Below are 20,056 nucleotides of genomic sequence, written 5' to 3' on the forward strand. Positions count from 1 at the left end.
GCCTTCATAAAGGTTTTCTCTGGGAAAATTAGTAATTTTGATGCCATAACTTCATCTCTTGTTAACATGTTCTATATGCTTGTTTCTGATAGGTACTTTAACTTTAGCAACTATGTGATGCTAGAATTAGGTACTAGATTAGGTAACAAAGCTAATAGACCTAATAACATCTATTATGCTAGATTCTTTATGTTATTGGCTAACCATGTTGCTGAAGGTTTAGTCATAATCAATGAGAATAATAAACTCAAGTGCTGGGCACAAGAGAAAAGAGTTCTTGCAGACTTGAAGAGAATGGATCTTAACAGCAGTGTGCAATTGGTATATTTACCAATCATGAATGCACCCCAGGTAGGTGAGGTAATTGCTTCTACAACTCCTACTTCTTCCAACCCCTCTATTTCTTTATCTTCTAGTGTGGCCATGAAATCTGTGTCAATGCCCCAACAGATTTCTACCAAGGTCACCAAATCCAAACTTTCAAAATCCAAGACAAAGAAAACCACCTCTGTTGTTTCTCAAAAGACAACAGTTGTAACAACAACCATTAACCCTGAGGGAAGTGATCAGGGTGTGAGTGGTGAGGGGAGGGGTGAACATCAAAGAAACCCCCAGGATAAGGAAGGAGAGTTGAGTGCTTCCCAAGCTAGCCAAGCCCCAGTTTCTCAAAAAGCTGTGGTGGTTGAAAAGGTCTCTAGCACATCCCTAGTAGCATCCTCCCAAAAGGATGTTACTATTGAAAAGAGTTCCCATCCAGGAACACAGAACAAAAGAGGGAGGGACACTAAAGCCAAACACTCACCTACAAAAGCCTTTATTAGAAGAAAGAAGGCTAGAACCCAATCTTCTACACAGGGTGCACACACTGCACAGATACATCCATCTGTCTCTGTGCCTTCTCAAACTCAGTTTGATGTGACTCCAATAAATGTGGAGTCACAGCCCCATTCTCTCACAATAACTTCACATCAATCACCAAATACTTCTTCACCATCTCTGGATGTGGATATGCTATTCCCATCAATTCCTGATTCTCCCTCTTTACAACTCAGGGAGAAGCCCCACTCAAATACAGGTGATCATCATCTTTTAGATGATTTGTTGGATCACCCGCAAATTCTTTCAGATATAATTGAAGGATCTGTATCAACACATATCAAATCAATCTATACAGATTCAACAGTTATATCACTTTCAATTTCATCTTCTTTTCCTTCTTCAATGGATATCACTCATCCGTTGACAAGTGGTTGCTCTTCAACGGATAAGCTTAACAGCAGTTATCCGTTGATAACAACAGTTTCAACTTCAACGGATATTCCACATCCGTTGATAGTCTCTACACAAATAACTGAAATGATTCCAAGTGTAGAAGACATGAATACTGTGCAATCACTTTTAGGATTGAGGGCAGGGAGTGAAAATTTGAGTGAGAGGCTGGGTTGCTCCCAGGCAAAAGGAGAGATTGAGAGCACAAAAATGCATGCTATTTCTTCCAGCATGGCAAAAGTCAGTGAGTGGAGTACCACCTTAGAAGGTGAAGGTGAGGGAGTGAGATGTGTGAGCCAGGGGGAGCCCCTGATGCAAGAACATAGAGAAAAAGAGAGAAAAGCAGGTACAGTTGATACAAGGGTGGAACCAGCCATTGCTCATGAGTCAATAATTGTGGATGATGCTGAAAAGGAAAGACAATTTCAGCAACATTACAAAGCTGTAATTGATAACATTTCCTTGGATGCTGACACTTTTACTCATCCTGTGACAGCCTATCAACTGTTGGCTGCTCAGGGCAATGAGGAGGCAGAGAGGACACTACATCTAGTGCACTCAACAGAATCTCTTCAAAGGGATAAAGCTGCTATTAACAGGATGCCTTCTACAGCTGGTGAGCCATCTGAGGAATTTGGAGTAAATTCTGATGATGATGACTCTATTTCTTCTGATGGAAGCATGAACATAGGGGGAGATGAAGACCCTAGTTCCATTCCTAATCTACCTGAATGGGCCCTGACTAAGGAGCATAGAACAGGTGAATTCAATGTCCACCTAGTCAAACAAATCATCACTATTCAACAGGCCATTCAGAACACTTCAAATGCAAATATCAAGGCTATCCTCCAAGCTCACCTGGACTCACTGCATCTCATGAAGTTGCAGAAAGTAAAGCAAGATATGAGTCTAAATGATCTCAGGAAAGATATTGCTGACTTGAAATCCTTCACTTCAGAAAAATTGGATTCAGTCATGCCCTATGGTACTTTGCAGGACTTGGTTTCGAGATTGAAAAAGGAATCAGTTACTGAACAAAGGCTGGCCAAGTTGGAAGACAGAGTTCAAGGAATTGAAGATTCTGTGGCCACCCTTCTTCTCAACCAACAATCTCAAACCAATCTCCTAATGCAGCTGGCAAAAGCACAAGGCTTGACCCCTCTCCTTGATGATAACAAAAAGGGGGAGAATAAAAGGGAAGGGGAAGGAGAGCCCTCTACAAAGATTCAGATATCTAAAGTGCTAGTTCCTGCCATCACTACCTCTCCAATCATTCAAATCAAGGGTAAATCTGATGGAATTGATTTGATTCAGCTAGCAGCAGCTGAAATACAAATGAAAGAACAATGGAGGAGAATTGATGAAAGGTTGCAATTGGTGTTTGGTTCTACACAAAATAAATCAACATCTGTGAAATTTAGCACAAAGATTGAACCAATCAACATGGAGCTCATGCCAGTAGGGAGTCTTAAGGATGGAGAAGCTTCTTCCAAAGAGCTACAAGCTATAATCCTCAAGCCCAATGAAAGATCCAATAAGGACTCAACAAAGAATCCTTTAAAAGAAGTGGACTTTCCTCCTTCAAAAGATGATGAGAACAAGATCTTAGGCAGGAGTATTGCCTATCTCAAAAAGTCCATGGATGAGGCTGTAAGGAGAAATAGAGCTATTATCATTAGAGAGGGAAAGAGCATATGTGTGATGCAAGGACATCCCAAATTCTCAATAGCTAAGAAAGAAGAAGCCAAGCAATTAAAGGCTGACAAAAGAGCACAAGCAAAGCTTGAAAAACAGCTAAAGTCAAGCCAAGTTGAAGAAATGAAAGGAATTGAAGTCAGGGGTGAAGAAAAGATTGCTAACTTAGATGAGGTTCTTGGGAGCATATTTGGTGAAAATATGGAGGAAAGAGAGGAATGGCAGAAGGGAAACAGAAGAAAGGCCAAGGCACACAGAAGGAGTGAAGATAACCCTGAAGATACCAAATCTACATCTAAACCACTACCTTCCATACCTGAACCTTTTGTTACTGATCCCTCTATAAATATCCATGGTGAACCAATCATTCCAAAAGAGGAACCTATTGATTGGGACAACATCACATTGCCTACCTTTCTAACCACTCTTCCACCACCAAAGAAACAGAAAAGAAAACCAAAATCTACACCTCCCACAACCTCTAAGAAATTCACTCAAAAACAAAAACCTAAGCCTAAGTCACCCATTTCTAAAGATGATTATGTTCACATCTGTGACATAAAAGAAATTTCAGACATTGAACTCTATCTGGATGAGCTGGAGGATGTAAGGGGAATAGCTGCCTACAGACAGTTACCAGAAAGATTAGTGTTCAGATATAAAGGAGCTGGGGAAAGAACATGGCCTCTCCACAGGATTCTAAATGAAGGCTACTCTACCTTGATCAGAGTCTTTTCAGCCATCAAAAAGGATTCTGGCTTTACCAGAACAGCCAAGACTGAAATTCTCAACAAGATTGCCAACATAAGGAAGACTTGGAGGGAACCAAATGCTTTGCCCAGAACCTTACTCATACAAGAAAGGGGAACTAAAATTCACAAATCACCTCATTGGTTGATGGAATTTAGAGATGACAAAGGAGTCAGAAGATTTTTCAGACTTGAAGACCAACTCAAGATTGCCAGCAATGAAACTCTCAAGGAAATGCAATCTAAGTTGGATATCAGTGATGAAGATGAAGCTGAATTCTTCAGAAAACTCCAACTCCAAATTGAGGGAAATGACAAAGGGCTAGGAAAGAAAACCAGGGAACAAAGAAGAAAATGATGATTTGCTCAGGCTAGAGGAGCACCCTTGGAAATACTGTAAATCTTCAATTACCTCCTAGTACATACACTTTTGCAGCACTTTTTATATTTCTACTTAGTTTCAATTCAAATATTTGTTAAGTGTTTTGTTATCATCAAGTTAACCCTGAATTTATGCCTACAGTTCTTATAGACATAAATAGGGGGAGATTGTTAGGAATATATGTGCATTAGTTTGATGATATGTTTAACAAAACACTTAAGTAGAAATTTAGTGTCTGTAGCCTCAACGGATAAGACCACTTTGGCTATCCGTTGATGGTGTAGCTTTACTTAGAAATAAGTCTAGTATTGTAGCATATTTCAGTCTCTGTATTTAAAATTGTAATTCTTAGAAGTTGAGAGAAACTATGAGTCATGTTGACTACTAGATGATATGCAGATAGGAAGGCCAATTGTAAATATTTCATGCCTTGTAATTTTGTATAAATGAAGTGGTATCAACGGATGACTTAAAAGACCTTCAACGGATGAGAAGCTAAGCTTCAACGGATGTCTCTAAAGCTTCAACGGATAACATCCTTCAACGGATGAGAGCATCAACGGATGAAAGCTTCAACGGATAACATCCTTCAACGGATGAAGTCATCAACGGATGAAAGCTTCAACGGATGTTCTGCTAATCAGCCGTTGATAAGTGGTAGTTGTACCTACAAGCAGAGGCACGTGGGTTGACAGAGAAAACTGAGATGTGGTAGCCGAATTTCAGGATCAACAGAAAAAGCAGCCGTTCTTCTTTTGTACAAAGTTGCAATAGTCAACAAAGTACTTGAGTGAACAGGAAAAGAAGCAAGTGAAGAACTTATTTTACTATTGTAATTTTATATTGTTTTTCACTTGTACACTTGGTAATATATATGAACCAAGAAGAAGCTAGTAATTAGATAGATTTTTCCAGAGCTGTTAAGAAATATCTTGAGAGAAAATTCATCTAGTTTGTACTAGGATGCAGCTGTGATCAACATTGTTGAACACAGATTTTCTAATATACCATCTCTGGTGGAACAACAAATCCACCAGAAAAGTTTTTAAGGTCTGTTGTGTTCTTTACATTTGTGCTTGAATATATATCTGTCTGTATTAGCTTAAAGCAATTCACACACTTGTTCTTCTTGAACACACAACTTTATAAACTGCTCAAAACTTGAAAAAGTTTTGAGATTTACATTCAACCCCCCTTCTGTAAATCTCATTGTTAGTCTTCTAGGAATAACATGAACCTTGTCTCTGAATCCTTTGACAGATATTACTTTGCGAGATCTCTCTGACGGTCGATCCACTATTTACTTATTACATTCTTATTTGAGTTGAGTTGAATCCTCGAATATACAAATAGGTCTATGACACATGACTTACAATCTCCCCCTATTTGTTTGTTAGACAATAACACACAAATACCTAGAGGATAACTCAACTAACAAATAAGAAAAAGATATAAACATACATGCAAAGTAAATAGTAGAAAAGTTCTGGATGAGATTTAACATTTTCCAGATTTCCAAGTAGATGTTCCTCTAGACTGAACATATCTTCAAGTAGTTCCATCTTCATTTGTACAACCACATTTCCTGTTGAGAAGCCCATATCTCTTGCTTCTCCCCCTATGAGAATCAACTGATTAAAGAAGATCACCTTCGTTTTACCACCTCTCCCGTACAATAGGATCCGCAGATAAAAACCAATGGTACTCCCCTAACAGCTGCTTCCCTTATCAGAAAATCACCTTGTGTTTACCACCTCTCCCGTACAATAGGATCCGTAGTTAGAAACAACAATGGTGTGGTGTAGTGTACATGTAGGATCTTTTTCTTCCTCCCTGCTATTTCTCCCCCTTAGTTGAGGAATCCTCCAAACTATTACTTAAGCTTTTATCTCCCCCTTAAAGAAGGAATGTATGCCGTCGTCTGAAGGAGTTCTCATATTTCACTTGGTTGGAAAAGAAATAACAAGTGTTCCTCACTGTGAGTGTGTGATTGTGTTTTAGTGTACCTCACATGTGTTTCACTCTTCTCTCCACTCGTGTTTACACTCATTCTCACAAGTGTATCACTCTTCTCTCATAGCTCCATAATCCAGCTGTACCTGCAAGGAAAATCACCTTAGCCATCCTTAAGGAGGTCACAGGTGGTGCAATGGGAGTTCACAAATCCCCATCCTTGTTAAACTCGTCAGATGAATCTGAGTCATAATCTACAAGTTGCTAGTTTCCCTTTTAGGGTTCCAGATTTGAATTCTGGGAAGGTAAACAATGATCCAAAGAATTTAGCATAAAGATCAAAGTTCCCTTCTAATGCCTGTGAAGACATTTCCTTGTGACTCATCAGGTAATATCTGAATCATTGTCAACAAGTTGCCGATCTGCACCTATGTCAGATCCACTATCCGCAGATGCATCCAGGGGATTTAAGCCTGGGGAGGTAGACACTGACCACTGACATATGGCTTTTGGATCAGTATCCTCTCCTAACACCTGTAAAGGCAATTGGTCCACTAACGAACCTTGAACAATCGAATCTGACCTTAAAATGGTCGAAACTCTTGTTTCCGTCAACTCATCCTTTGTGTGTGTAACCTCTCCTTGTGCATCAAGAATTGATTATGTTTGAAGTGGTGACACTACATCGGATACCTTGGCCGACAGGCAAAATTCAATAGACTCACCCTGTTGAGAGAATGAATCTAGTAACTGTTTTTGTGCCTTTTCAGCCATTACATCTTTTTGAGAAGATGTATGGGGGCTAGCAGTTGTCTCGGTTTAAATACTACTCATCTATGTATGAGACAGAGCCACTGGGTTGACTACAGAACCTTCCTTATGTGGTGCACTAGGCACTATCTCCCTCACGCTCATTCATACTACATTTAGTGGTAAGAGAGTGTTGGTTGGTTCTGTTTTTTTTTTTTTGTGTTTGTCTTTACAGTCTGGGATAGACGTTGTGGGTTTTCAACCTCATGACTGTCAATGAAAGAAAGTCATTGGAGACTGAACCTGTAACACAGAATATATGGTAATAGAGAGAAAATGATTTACAATAGTGATTTCAAAAGATTTTACATGAAATAAGAAATCACTAATGTAGAAAGAAGTTTGATTTTGTTTTTCAATATGAATGAGTTTTTGATAAAACATTGATCACTTAGGGTAAAGTCTAAGTAATTCTCATTCATGTCAAAAGCTTACAAATATCTGCAACATAATGTTAACAAGATATCATTGACCGATACTTGTCAAGTACTTTTAGATACTAATTGTTATGTTGCATAATCAATATACCACTGCACATATAAAATAATATGATTGTGCTTAGTGATAAGATAGTTATTAATATGACGACTCTACTTATTCATATAAAATTATAACTTCTGTTAGAGTGCCATACCATGTCCTTGACGATTGCTTGAGCAGTATACTAGTTCATACCAACCTGAAGTGAGATTGTGAAGAAGAAATTGCATAGTCCAATAGATCTGCAGCTGCAAAGTCCATGAACTGTGGTGCATTGACTTCCTCTTTTGACTTACCAACCAGGAGTACACTTGTACACATCTTACTAGAGTCCAATTCCAAGTGTAATGTGCAGCAGGTGCTTGATATGTCATAATATTCTCAAGTCTCGTCACTGGTGCTATATGTTAGATACTGCTTCCTGATAATAACCTAGCACAATATACAAAATTACAATGATAACATTCCCAGCTTGCAAACAGCCATATCCCTCAGATAAACCTTTGCTGTTATCTCCAAAGGTAACCAGGGGGCCAGCTTTCTCAATCCACATTTGATAGCAGGTATCTATCTCCGGTCATATGTCTTGATGATCCACTGTCAAGAATCCACACTACCGGTTGTACCTGTTTAATGCCCTGCAACACAAATGGATTAACCCTTCTTCGGAACCCAAACTTGGTTGGGCCCGGCATACTTGTAGAACTGTCCTTTGTCAGACAAAACAACATTTTTAATTTTAACGATCTCAACATCCTCAATGACTGAACATTTGACCTTGTAAATAGCCTTAACAAATTTCTGTTTAAGCTTAGGCACAAATGTCTCCTTTCTAGCCTTAGAAGGACTAGCAGTCTTAGACCTATCATGCTTCTTGTTATTCACATGCTGACGAGGAGTAGTCTTATCATTAGACACATGCTTACCATTAAAATAAGCATACATCATATTAAAAGCACAAGACATACAATTAGCAACACCACATGCTTTATGAGAGTGATTAACAGCAGGTAATTTATGCATGGTAGACATGGCATTATTGTTATCCAACTCATATGTGTCTGAGTTAGTCTCAGTTGCTTTCACAACTTTGACTGGAACTTTTGACTCACTTGACTTGGAAACAATCTTCTCATAAGCATGATCCTCAGCACGTATTTCTTCTTGAATAACAGAAGAGGTCGCATCAAATGGTTCAGCAATTGATGCTTTATAGAGGGGTTCATCAACACCCTTAAGCACATGTGGTACTTCCCTCCCTTTAGCACATACATGAGGAGGGGAGTTTATGCCTAATTCTCCAATAGCAGCATTGTAATCATAACCTATTCCAGATGTTTGATTAACAGCTTGCTTACTGTAGAACTCTTTAGCCTTTGAACAAGAATTGAAGTAGGCTCTAACCTTAGTCTCAAGACCGGTGATCTTGTCTTTGAGAATAGTTTCGAGTTTTCTATAACAGTCAACTCTATTCTCTAGAAAAGATACCTGTTCTTTTAATTTGTCTTGATTAATGTGCACAAGTCTTAATTCATTGACCTCTTTCTCAAGGTCTGTGATCTGTAAACTTAACAGTTCATTATCACGACGTGCACAATCTAAGTTACCTCTTAGATGATAAACCATTTCAGCATCAGAAAGTTTTACCTCTATTCTTGACGATGAAGCTTTTCCATCAATAGCCATAAGAGCAAGATTTCCTTCATCTTCATCTTCACTATCAGTATCATCCCAGCTTCTTCCCTTTGCCAGATAAGCCCTTTCAGAGTTCTTTCTTACTTGCTTTGGCTTCCTACATTCTGTGGCAAAGTGTCCCAACTCATTGCAGTTATAGCATCTAATGGTGCTCCGATCAACCATCCCTGTTTTGTATCCACCACTGTTGGTGTTAGAGGATGAAGATCCACCTTTCTGGAATTTGTTGTAGTTGGACTTGTACTTAAGCTTGGGATTCCTCTTGAATCTGACATGGGAGAATCTCTTGACAATTTGGGCCATTGACTCATCTTCCAATTGCTCCAGCTCTTCCAAGGAATAAAAATCATCACTTGATTGATTTGTAGTAGGAGGGTCATATTCTGCTACTAACATATTTTCCTCAGCCTTGGAACACTGTACCATTCTCTCTAATTGTTGAGATTGTTGTTGTTGTTGACCTTCAGCTACAAGTGCAGTAGATGTGCTGACCATTCTATCCTTCCCGTAGACTTCCTTCTGTTGAATCTGCTCCAACTCATAGGTTTTTAACACTCCATAGAGCCTGTCCAAAGAAATCTCACTCAGATCTCTAGCTTCTCTAATGGCAGTGATTCTGTGTTCAAGATGAGTTGGTAGTGTTAAAAGAAACTTTTTGTTGACCTCCCTGACTGAATAATACTTTCCATTGATGTTCAGGTTGTTGATCAACGCATTGTATCTCTCAAACACTTCAGTAATTCCTTCTCCTGGATTTGATTTGAAATGTTCATATTCAGAGGTTAGGATCTCCAACTTGTTTTCCCTAACTTCCTCTGTGCCTTCATTAATTACCTCAATAGTTTCCCACATGTGTTTAGCATTTTTACAGTTCATCACATGTCTGTTCATCAGGGGATCAAGGGAATCAATTAATATTAATTGAAGGCTGGCATCCAAGGAGAATTCTTCCTTCTCAGCAGGAGTAAAATCTTCAGGATCTTTTGGATAGGTTCTGGCCTTAGTAGTCACCACACCATCTATTATTACCTCCGGTTCAATAACCATCGGAGTTTTTATATCCTTCTTTAACAAGCTTGAATATTTGGGATTTGCAACTTGTAAAAACAAGAGCATCTTCTTCTTCCACATAATATAATTTTCTTTATCAAATTGTGGAATTTTAACGGTTCCAACTTTATGTGAAGTCATTATGAATTTTTGAATGAATAAAAATTCAAAGAGTTGAAAAATCACAAAAGTCTAGGATCTTGATTTGTTCGTTAATCAGAAGGCTCTGATACCAATTGTTAGGTCCCAATGTGTTTGTAGAAGGGGGGGTTGAATACAAACAGTACCGAATAATCGAATTAAATGCGGAATAAAAAATGTGAAACAAAATTCAAGTTAAATAAAAATATTATTAAACTTGAAAGGTGTTACAACAACTGTATCGATTACAAGGAATTAATCTCAAATTAATTATCACAAATTTAGAATAAATTCGACATGAACTTTTTCTATTTTTGCAATAATTAGAATCAAATGCTAAACGCGATTTGAGATTAAGTTCTAGGGATTTTGATCCGCTAGATTGTTACACAAGAACAAGATAAATAATTCTAGTGGTTTGGATTTAACATTAACAAACTAAAATTTTGATCTTGATGTAAGCAGAGAAGAAAATAAAATGTTTCAAGGCGGCTGCTCTTCTTGTTCTTTTTACTTCTGTTTGAATGATTGAGTTAAAAAATAATTGCTGCTCCTCTGCTTCTATTTAAACAATCAGCTGAGTTAATTGAATTGGAATGACAATCCTTTAAGCTTGTATGACTTTCGGTAGGACAATTGAATGAACTAGCAAGACAATCTGAATGAACTAGCAAGACAATCAGAATGAACTAGCAAGACAATTACCCTCCTATAGTAACTTTCGGTGAGACAATTTAAAATGGCCTAGCATGACAATCGGTATGACAATCCTGATTGTCATGCTAGTTCATTTTCAATTGTCTTGCTGATTTAATGCTTGAATTTAATCCAATTAAACTTCTGAAAATTCCTAAAATTCCTAGAATTAATTCAGAATTAATTAATCAATTAATTCAATTAATAAATAAATTATTCTTTGCAGATATAATTTATTTTCTTAATTAAATTAGATGACTTAATTAATTAATAGAGAATTAATTCTAGTCTTGAGCAGCAACCATTCTTCTGCAAATCTTCTGAAAATCACTGAAAATTATGAATCAATTCCACCACTTCAACGTTGACACTCGATGTACTGTCTGGTTCATGAGTGACTAACTTCCGTGACGTTTCTTCATGTCTTAACTCTGACACTCTGATTTTCTTCTGATTAAATCCTTGTAATTTATTGATACCCTGACGAGATCTCTGTCACTTGATTAAATCCACGATCTTGACTTATATCACTGAGGCATGATCAATTTCTTGAACTTCTTCCAGTGAATTAATTCCTCAAGTCTGTAGATGAACCTTGTCTCTGAATCCTTTGACAGATATTACTTTGCGAGATCTCTCTGACGGTCGATCCACTATTTACTTATTACATTCTTATTTGAGTTAAGTTGAATCCTCGAATATACAAATAGGTCTATGACATATGACTTACACCTTTCCTTTATCTTTGGGATCAATCTCAATCTGTGATCTTGTCTTGAGCTTAGATGCCTCATTATTTGATTTCTCCTTGATCACAATGCCTTTTTCCTTAGGCCTTGGAGGTTTCTTTGCAACATAAGCTTTAGACTTTAGATTTGTCTTCTCAGCTTTAAATCTAGCTTCTTCCTCCTTGAGATTTTCTAAATCCATTCCAGGATTATGTTTCAGAAATAGTATTCTAGAAATTTCTTCATCAAGTGTCTGAATCTTGGGATCCTTGTAGTAGACAGTAGTCTGCTTTCCCTTAAGCTTCAGAGTTTGCAGAAACTTCTGAGAGTCTTTACTTCCTCCTTGAATCAGAACATCAGAACTTGATATCAGATTTTGAGTATCAGTACTTGCTATCAGATTTTGAGTTTGAGCAGCTTCATAACTTGTCTTCTTTTGAGTATAAGATTTGCTTGCATCAGAGATTAGTTTCCTAGAAGAAACCTTGCTGCTTTGCCCTTGACCTTGATCTTTTCCATGACCTCTACTCTTATCAGAGTTTCCCTGGTCATCACCTTTGTCATCCTTCTACTTCAGTATTAGAGTAGGTGAGCATTTGGACTTAACTACCTTCTCCCCCTTTTTGGCATCATCAGGTAGTAGAGAGAGAGAAGAAGTTCTACTGAAGATCAAATCTCATCTAGTTGAGCTTTTTGAGAAGCTTGATTCTACAGGACCTCAGTAATTTAGGCCTGTCGCTTCTCCTGAATCTTCTCAATTGCTTCAACTTTCTCATGTATAGGTCTGATAATCCTTGACTTGTCTAACTTGAGAGTCATATCTAGCTTTTCAGATGACTCAAAAAGTTTAACCTTAGCATGAGTTTGAGAGTGTAGACCTTGAAGATTTTTAGTAGATAGAGTTGTGACTTTGAGTTGTGTCTTGAAATTCGAATTTGTTAGCAACTCATCAGCTTTAGCATTATACTCTGACAGAACTTTTGAGCTTGGAATGAACTCAGTTTCATTCCACTTCTTGGTCCACTCCACACCTCTGTGAGTATCTTCCCAAGGAATAGGAGCAACTTGCTCAACAAACTTCTCAATAAGTGCCTCCTTTCCTAGAATGGGAGCTGAAGTATCAACAGAAACACTGTCTTCAAAACTTGAAGAAGACTCATTATCTTCTGACAGTAGTAGTGTGTGTGTTGCTGTTGGAGATTCTGCAGGAGCTTCATCTAAATTCTGATCATCAGAATTTATCTCCAGAATTGGTGTAGATGGTATCTCAACATTTAAGATTGGAGATTTGACTGTAGATGACTGAGCTGCTGTTGGAGCTTCCAGATAAAGAACATTAGGAATATTCAGATTGTGAATATCTATGTCAAAAATTATGTCTTGTTCTTCAGTATTATCTGTAGCTTTGATTGGAGAGACACGGGTTGTGAGCAATGTGTCCGAAATAGTGTCTTGAGCTTGAGTTGGGGATGGAAAAGCTTCAATTACAATTGGCTTTGAGATCAGAGATTCCTGATCCCCTTCCTCGGCTTCTTCAGTATCCTCTGATGCAGGCTTAGCCATATGCCTTCCTGCCCTAGTTTTCTTTAATCTCCTTGATAGAGAATGAGTTGCCTTTGCAGCATCAGAACTTACAGTTCTCTTTCTCTTGAAAGTATTAGAACCCTCAGCTTCAACATTTATCTGATGGGTTGACCCTTCAGCTTCTAGTTCTTTCTGAAAAATCACATTTTTAGCTTCCACATTCACAGGTTTTGATGTATGAACCTGTGCTTCTTCATCATCCTCAGATTCATCCCTTAGAATCATCCTTCTTCTCCTTGGTGGAGATCTAGGAACAGACTTTGCTCTCTTAGGCCTGGAAGATGAAGGTCTGATGGTAGGTGCTGATGGTTGTTGTTGTTGGGATTGAGCTGGTTGGAAGTATGTTCTGATGGTAGGTTGAGTTGGTTGAGGTTGAGAGGTGGTTGGTTGTGTAGGTGTTGATGGAGGTTGGGATGGTTGGACATAAGGATATATGAAGGTATAAGTGTTTGGGTCAGAGTTAACCAAAAACTGTTTGGCTGATTATGGAATTTGAAGGGGTCTTTGAATAGTTTTCTTATTATCAGTTGATAATAAGTCAGTAAAAGCTCTTTTAGCAAGTTTAAATGGTTCAATTAACTCACTTGCTAGTTGGGGTGCATCAGAGCAACATAAAATGTAAATAAGCTGACAGAATCTAGCAAAATAGACTGTATTTCTATCTTCTGTCATCCTATCACCTATGAATCCTAAAACAACATTTACATAACCAAAATGTGTTTGATTCAAGAGAGCATACCCGATTTGCTGACTCAGTATGTGTATAGCATCAAAATTGGAGCACTTGTTGGCAAAGGCCTTTGTGATGCAGTAAAAGAAGAAACTCCATTCCCTCCTGATATGAGGTCTCTTCAATTGACCCAGCTTTGCCAAAGACTTCTCATAACCTAGGTTGGCCATCATCTGGTGAAGAGTAGGCTTCTCAACTGTTGAACTGTAAACACAGTTTTCTGGCAAATGTAAAGCCTGTCTAACTGTAGCCAAAGTTACCACATGATCATCCTCCCCTGTTGTGAAGATAATACTAGGGGACCCATGTGCACCACCATCATCATACACACCACTCCACCAGAACTCCAGCACTTGAGTTCTTGAGATTTCTTCTGGTTGGGTCAAAGCATATCTAATTTCACTTCGAGACAAAAAAATTTGGATGAAGTGAAGTTCTGATGGAGCTTCATCCTTGCTCATAATAGCCAAGTAGTTGTTAGGAACAAACTTAGCTCCATTGAAAATGATGTCTTTTGGTGCCATTTCTGTTAAGAATTAAGTGAGAAAAAGAGTGTACACAAAGTGTTTGATAAAATGCCTGTGGAAAAATAGAGCTTCAGAGAATATTAGTGGGTGAGAGAAAATAAGAGAGATAAGAGAATGAGAAAAGTAGGTAAAAGATTAGAAAATCTTTTACTTTCTTGTTTATACAGCTCACGTGATAAGAGCTATATTTGTGAAGCATGGCAGACAGTTTACACCTGGCAACATGTGAATAGTCAGTAAATAATTAAAGCAGGAGTTAGTGGGCACGAGAAATAAGCAGTAATTATAGTGCACATGCAGTTTTTCAAGACAAACACGTTTCCCACTAACCAAATGATTATGACTTATCTCACCTAATTATATTTTGATAAAATATAACCGTTACAGTATTTACCACAAATAAGTCAAGTAAATAACTAATTCCACGTAAGCATCAGAGTTTCCATTAGGATTTAATATCAGAACTTGACTACTATCAGATTTTAGCGGTCATCAGAACATGGCTTCTGTACTCAAAAAGGGAATGTTTGTTTCTGTGATTCTTCATACACATACTGACTTGTTTCTTCAGAGTTTAATCATCAGAACTTCCATCAGAACTTGTCCTCAGAATTTATGCAAATGACACTTAACTGTTTGTCTGAAACAACTTAATCACCACAGTTATTTTCATCATTCACATGGAGTGAGAGTGTGTGCATTAGCAAAATATCAGATAAAGATTAAAGTCTGATAAACTTCAGTACATCTTAGAAATAAGGCATAACTAAGAAAAGTGTTTAAAATCTGTCTTTAATAATGAAGTCTACTATAGAATAAATTTATGCAAGAATCCACATCAAATGTTTGTGCTCATTTTATGCATCTTTTGTAATTCATTTTTACAGTGGCTTCTCAGTGTAAGTGAGTCACAACTGCTATCAGAATTTATGCTATTATCAGAGTATTTCTCTAGTAATCAGAGAATGTGAGAAGTCACCAAGAAAAATTTATTTGCTTTTCTAATGCATATAACTTAATACCAGCAATGCACTTAGGTCTTCCCTTCCTTTACTCTAGATCTCAAAGGAGTACCTGATTTCAATTTTTTTTCTTTTCTTTTCTTCAGATAAGCGAGGCTTATCAAGCATGTGGTTCATCCTTAAGATTTACTAACATCAGAATTTGATAGATAAGAAGCAAGAATCTAGTTTGTGACTTACTAATAAGATACACAAAGTAAATTTGACTAAGCTCAAACATGGGATTTCCAGTATGTTAAAGACAATCAGGGCAGCATCTAACACAGTAATCCTCATTGGATTGAATAGTCACAAAATATTTAAAACACTATCAGAGTATATAGATCCACATCAGATAATGATCAGTATTTAATGTATTACAATTTAAGCACAGATTACATGTAGATAAGACAATCTGTAAAAACTGATCATAAAGTCTGATGCATGAGAACAAAAACTAAGCAGATTTTGAGAAAGAACCTGAAACCATTGCAAGTTCATTTACCAGTCTTTTAAAAGTAGCTTCACATAGTGGTTTTGTGAAGATATCTGCTAGTTGTTGATCTGTTAGAACAAAATGCAATTCCACTGTACCTTTCATCACATGTTCCCTTATGAAATGGTACCTAATGCTGATGTGCTTTGTCATTGAGTGTTGTACTGCATTACCTGTCATAGTAATAGCACTTTGATTATCACAGTAAATAGGTATTTTAGAAAATTCTAACCCATAATCCTGTAACTGATTCTTCATCCAAAGAATCCGTGCACAATAGTTTCCTGCAACAATATATTATGCTTCTGCAGTTGATGTGGAAATTGATTTCTGTTTCTTGCTAAGCCAAGAAACCAATCCGCCTTCAAGAAATTGGCAGCTTCCACTAGTGCTTTTCCTGTCTATTTTGCATCCTGCAAAATCTGCATATGAGTAACCTATTAACTTAAAATATGATTCTCTAGGATACCACAATCCTAGATCAGCTGTACCCTTGAGGTACTTGAAAATTCTTTTCACAGCTATTAGATGAGGTTCTCTTGGATCAGCCTGAAATCTTGCACAAAGACAGGTAGCATACATGATATCAGGTCTACTTGCAGTTAAATAAGTAAAGAGCCAATCATACCTCTGTAGTTAGTAATATCTACTGATGAACCAGTGTCTTTATCTAACTTGGTTGCAGTGGCCATAGGAGTGGATGCAGTTGAACAATCTTGCATTCCAAATTTCTTGAGTAAATTTCTGGTGTACTTAGATTGACAGATAAAAGTACCTTCTTCATTTTGTTTGACTTGAAGTCCCAGAAAATAGCTAAGTTCTCCCATCATACTCATTTGATATCTTGACTGCATTAACATTACAAACCTTTCACAGAGTTTGGCATTTGTAGAACCAAATATGATATCATCAACATATATCTGTACCAAAAGTAAGTCCTTTCCATGGTTGAGGTAGAACAATATTTTATCAATGGTACCTTTGTGAAATTCACTTTCCAGAAGGAATTGAGTTAAAGTCTCATACCATGCTCTTGGGGCTTGCTTAAGGCCATAAAGTGCTTTGTCAAGTCTATAGACATGACTTGGAAATTTTGGATCTACAAATCCTGGAGGTTGTTCAACATATACCTCTTCTTCCAATTCTCCATTGAAAAAATCACTTTTCACATCTATTTGAAAGACTTTGAACTTTTTGTGAGCAGCATAAGCCAAAAAGATTCTTATGGCTTCCAATCTAGCAACTGGTGCAAATGTTTCATCATAATAAATACCCTCCTGTTGAGAGTAGCCTTTAGCAACCAGCCTTGCTTTATTTCTTGTAATTATGCCATCACTGTCAGTTTTGTTTCCGAACACCCATTTTGTGCCAACAATTGATCTGTTCTTTGGTCTTGGCCCTAGGGTCCATACTTTATTTCTTTCAAATTCATTTAACTCTTCATGCATTGCTTGCACCCAATCAGCATCTTGAAGAAATTCTTCCACTTTCTTTGGTTCAGTCTGAGACAAAATGGAATGATAGAGACATTCATTTGATGTTACAGTTCTAGTTCTGACACCTATTTCAGGATCTCCAATTATTAAGTCAGGTGTATGTGATTTGGTCCACTTTCTTGCAGATGGAAGTTGATTTCTAGAACTGGATCCTCTCCAATGATCCATGTTGTCTCTATCAGCATTTTCTGATGCTCCCCCTGTAGTTATGCTCTCTGAAACTTCAGAATTTGAGTTGGATCCTTCAGGATTTGAAGTATCAGAGTTTCCAGAATTATCAGAATTTGGCTCATTAGAACTTGATGAATCAGAACTTGAAGAGCCAGTGACAGGTTCTGATGCTTCTTGAGGGTCTTGAGTTGTGGTAGGATCTTCAGCTTGCTCCCCCTGGACAGGTGCTTTTTCCCTTGGAGTAGTTACCACAGTTTCAATGACATCAGAATTTAACCCATCAGAACTTATAGGTTCAGGATTTAAGTCATCAGAATTTACAGGATCAGAATTTAAATCTTCATTTTCAAATCTCAGCTGATCATGATCATTAAAATCTTCAAGTCCAATAATCTTCTTATCATCAAAAGATACATTGATAGATTCCATGACAACCGTTGTTCTTAAATTATAGAATCTGACGGCTTTTGTGGAAAGTCGATATCCAACAAATATTCCTTCATCAGCTTTATATCAAATTTTGACAGCTGTTCAGGATGAGTCTTAAGAACAAAACACTTACATCCAAATACATGAAAGTATTTCAGATTTGGCTTTTTTTCTTCACCATCTCATATGGTGTTTTTCCATGCTTGTTTTGAGTTTAGCATTTTGTGTAAAACAAGTAGTCTGCACAGCTTCAGCCTAAAAGTAGGTTGGTAGCTTTGCTTCATCAAACATAGTTCGTGCAGCTTCAATGAGAGTCCTGTTCTTTCTTTCTACAACTCCATTTTGCTGTGGAGTTCCAGGTGCAGAAAATTCCTGCTTTATTCCATGCTCTTTACAGAACTCTTCCATGATTGAATTCTTGAACTCAGTGCCATTATCACTTCTTATAATTTTGACAGAATCTTTGACAAATTTATCCAGCTGTCTGACATGATCAGTTAAGTCGATGCAGTTTCATTCTTCTTGTGCAAGAAATACACCAAAGTGTATCTTGTGAACTCATCCATTATAACCATAGCATATTTCTTCTTTGCAATAGATATGACATTGACTGGACCAAATAGATCAACATGCAGTAGGTGATAAGGCTCAATAATTGAAGTTTCAGTTTTGCTCTTGAATGAAGATTTTCTTTGTTTTGCCTTTTGGCATGAATCACAAAGGCTATCAGGAGCAAATACTTATTTTGGGATTCCTCTCACAAGATCTTTCTTTACTAGCTCATTTATGTTGTTGAAATTTAAATGAGAGAGTCTTTTGTGCCAATTCCAGCTTTCTTCAATTGATGCTCTACTCAACAGATAGATTGCAGAACCATCAGAATTTGTTGAAAGTCCGGCTTCATAAATATTACCATGCCTGTAACCTTTCAGAACTACTTTGCCTGTAGAATTACTTACAACTTCACAATGTTCTTCAAAGAAATCCACATGATAACCTCTGTCACAGATTTGACTCACAGTTAGCAGATTGTGTTTAAGTCCTGAGACAAGAGCTACTGATTCAATGATGACATTCCCAAGATTGATATTGCCATATCCCACAGTTTTTCCCATATTGCCATCTCTATAAGAAACTCATGGGCTAGCTTTCTCCACAAAGTCTGATAGCAGGGCTTTATTTCCAGTCATATATCTTAAACATCCACTGTCCAACACTAGGATGTTTTTCCTGTTGCCCTGCAATCACAAAGACCACTATTGGTTAGTTTTAAGGATCCATACTTGCTTGGATCCTTTGTCCTTTTTAAGTTTGTTAGCATTTACAGCGGATTTAATTTCAGAGTTTATGCTAACATGCTGTTTATTAAACTTTATATCAGACTTTGCATCAGACTTTACACTTGAAGGAATAATACTAACTTTCTTCAAAGAAGGTTTTATTTAATAATAATCACAGTACAAACTATGATATTCCTTACAAGTATAAATGGAATGCCATAAACTACCACAATGAAAACAAGGATTTTGTGGTTTAAACCTAACAGACTGACTCTTAATTCCTGATCTAGGAGGTAAAGAGTTTATTTATATCTTTATTTTTCCGGCAAAAAGAAGCAAGATGGTTAGAGTTTCCACAGTTATAACATTTCTTTCTAGGAGCATTAGGAACAAGCATGTAATTATTGCTTTTATTCACACCTTCCTTTCCATTCCTATTTTTCCTAGCTTCTTTTACCTTGTTCACATTTCTAATCTCTTTCAGCTTATGCTTAAGCTGCTTCTTTGTCATTAAGCCTATGTTTACTTTAGCTGGTTTATCCTGTTTATCAGAAGTTGACTTTTCTTTAACTTCTGTCCTAGACTCTTTCATCTTTTCAGAATCAGACTTTACAGTTTTTGCTACAAACTTAACAAGATTTACCTTTTTGACAACAATTGGCTCAATTTGCACAGTTCCTTTCTCACTTTTATT

The sequence above is a fragment of the Apium graveolens genome, chromosome 5 (genome assembly GCF_009905375.1).
Source record: "Apium graveolens cultivar Ventura chromosome 5, ASM990537v1, whole genome shotgun sequence".
Classification (NCBI taxonomy): Eukaryota; Viridiplantae; Streptophyta; class Magnoliopsida; order Apiales; family Apiaceae; genus Apium; species Apium graveolens.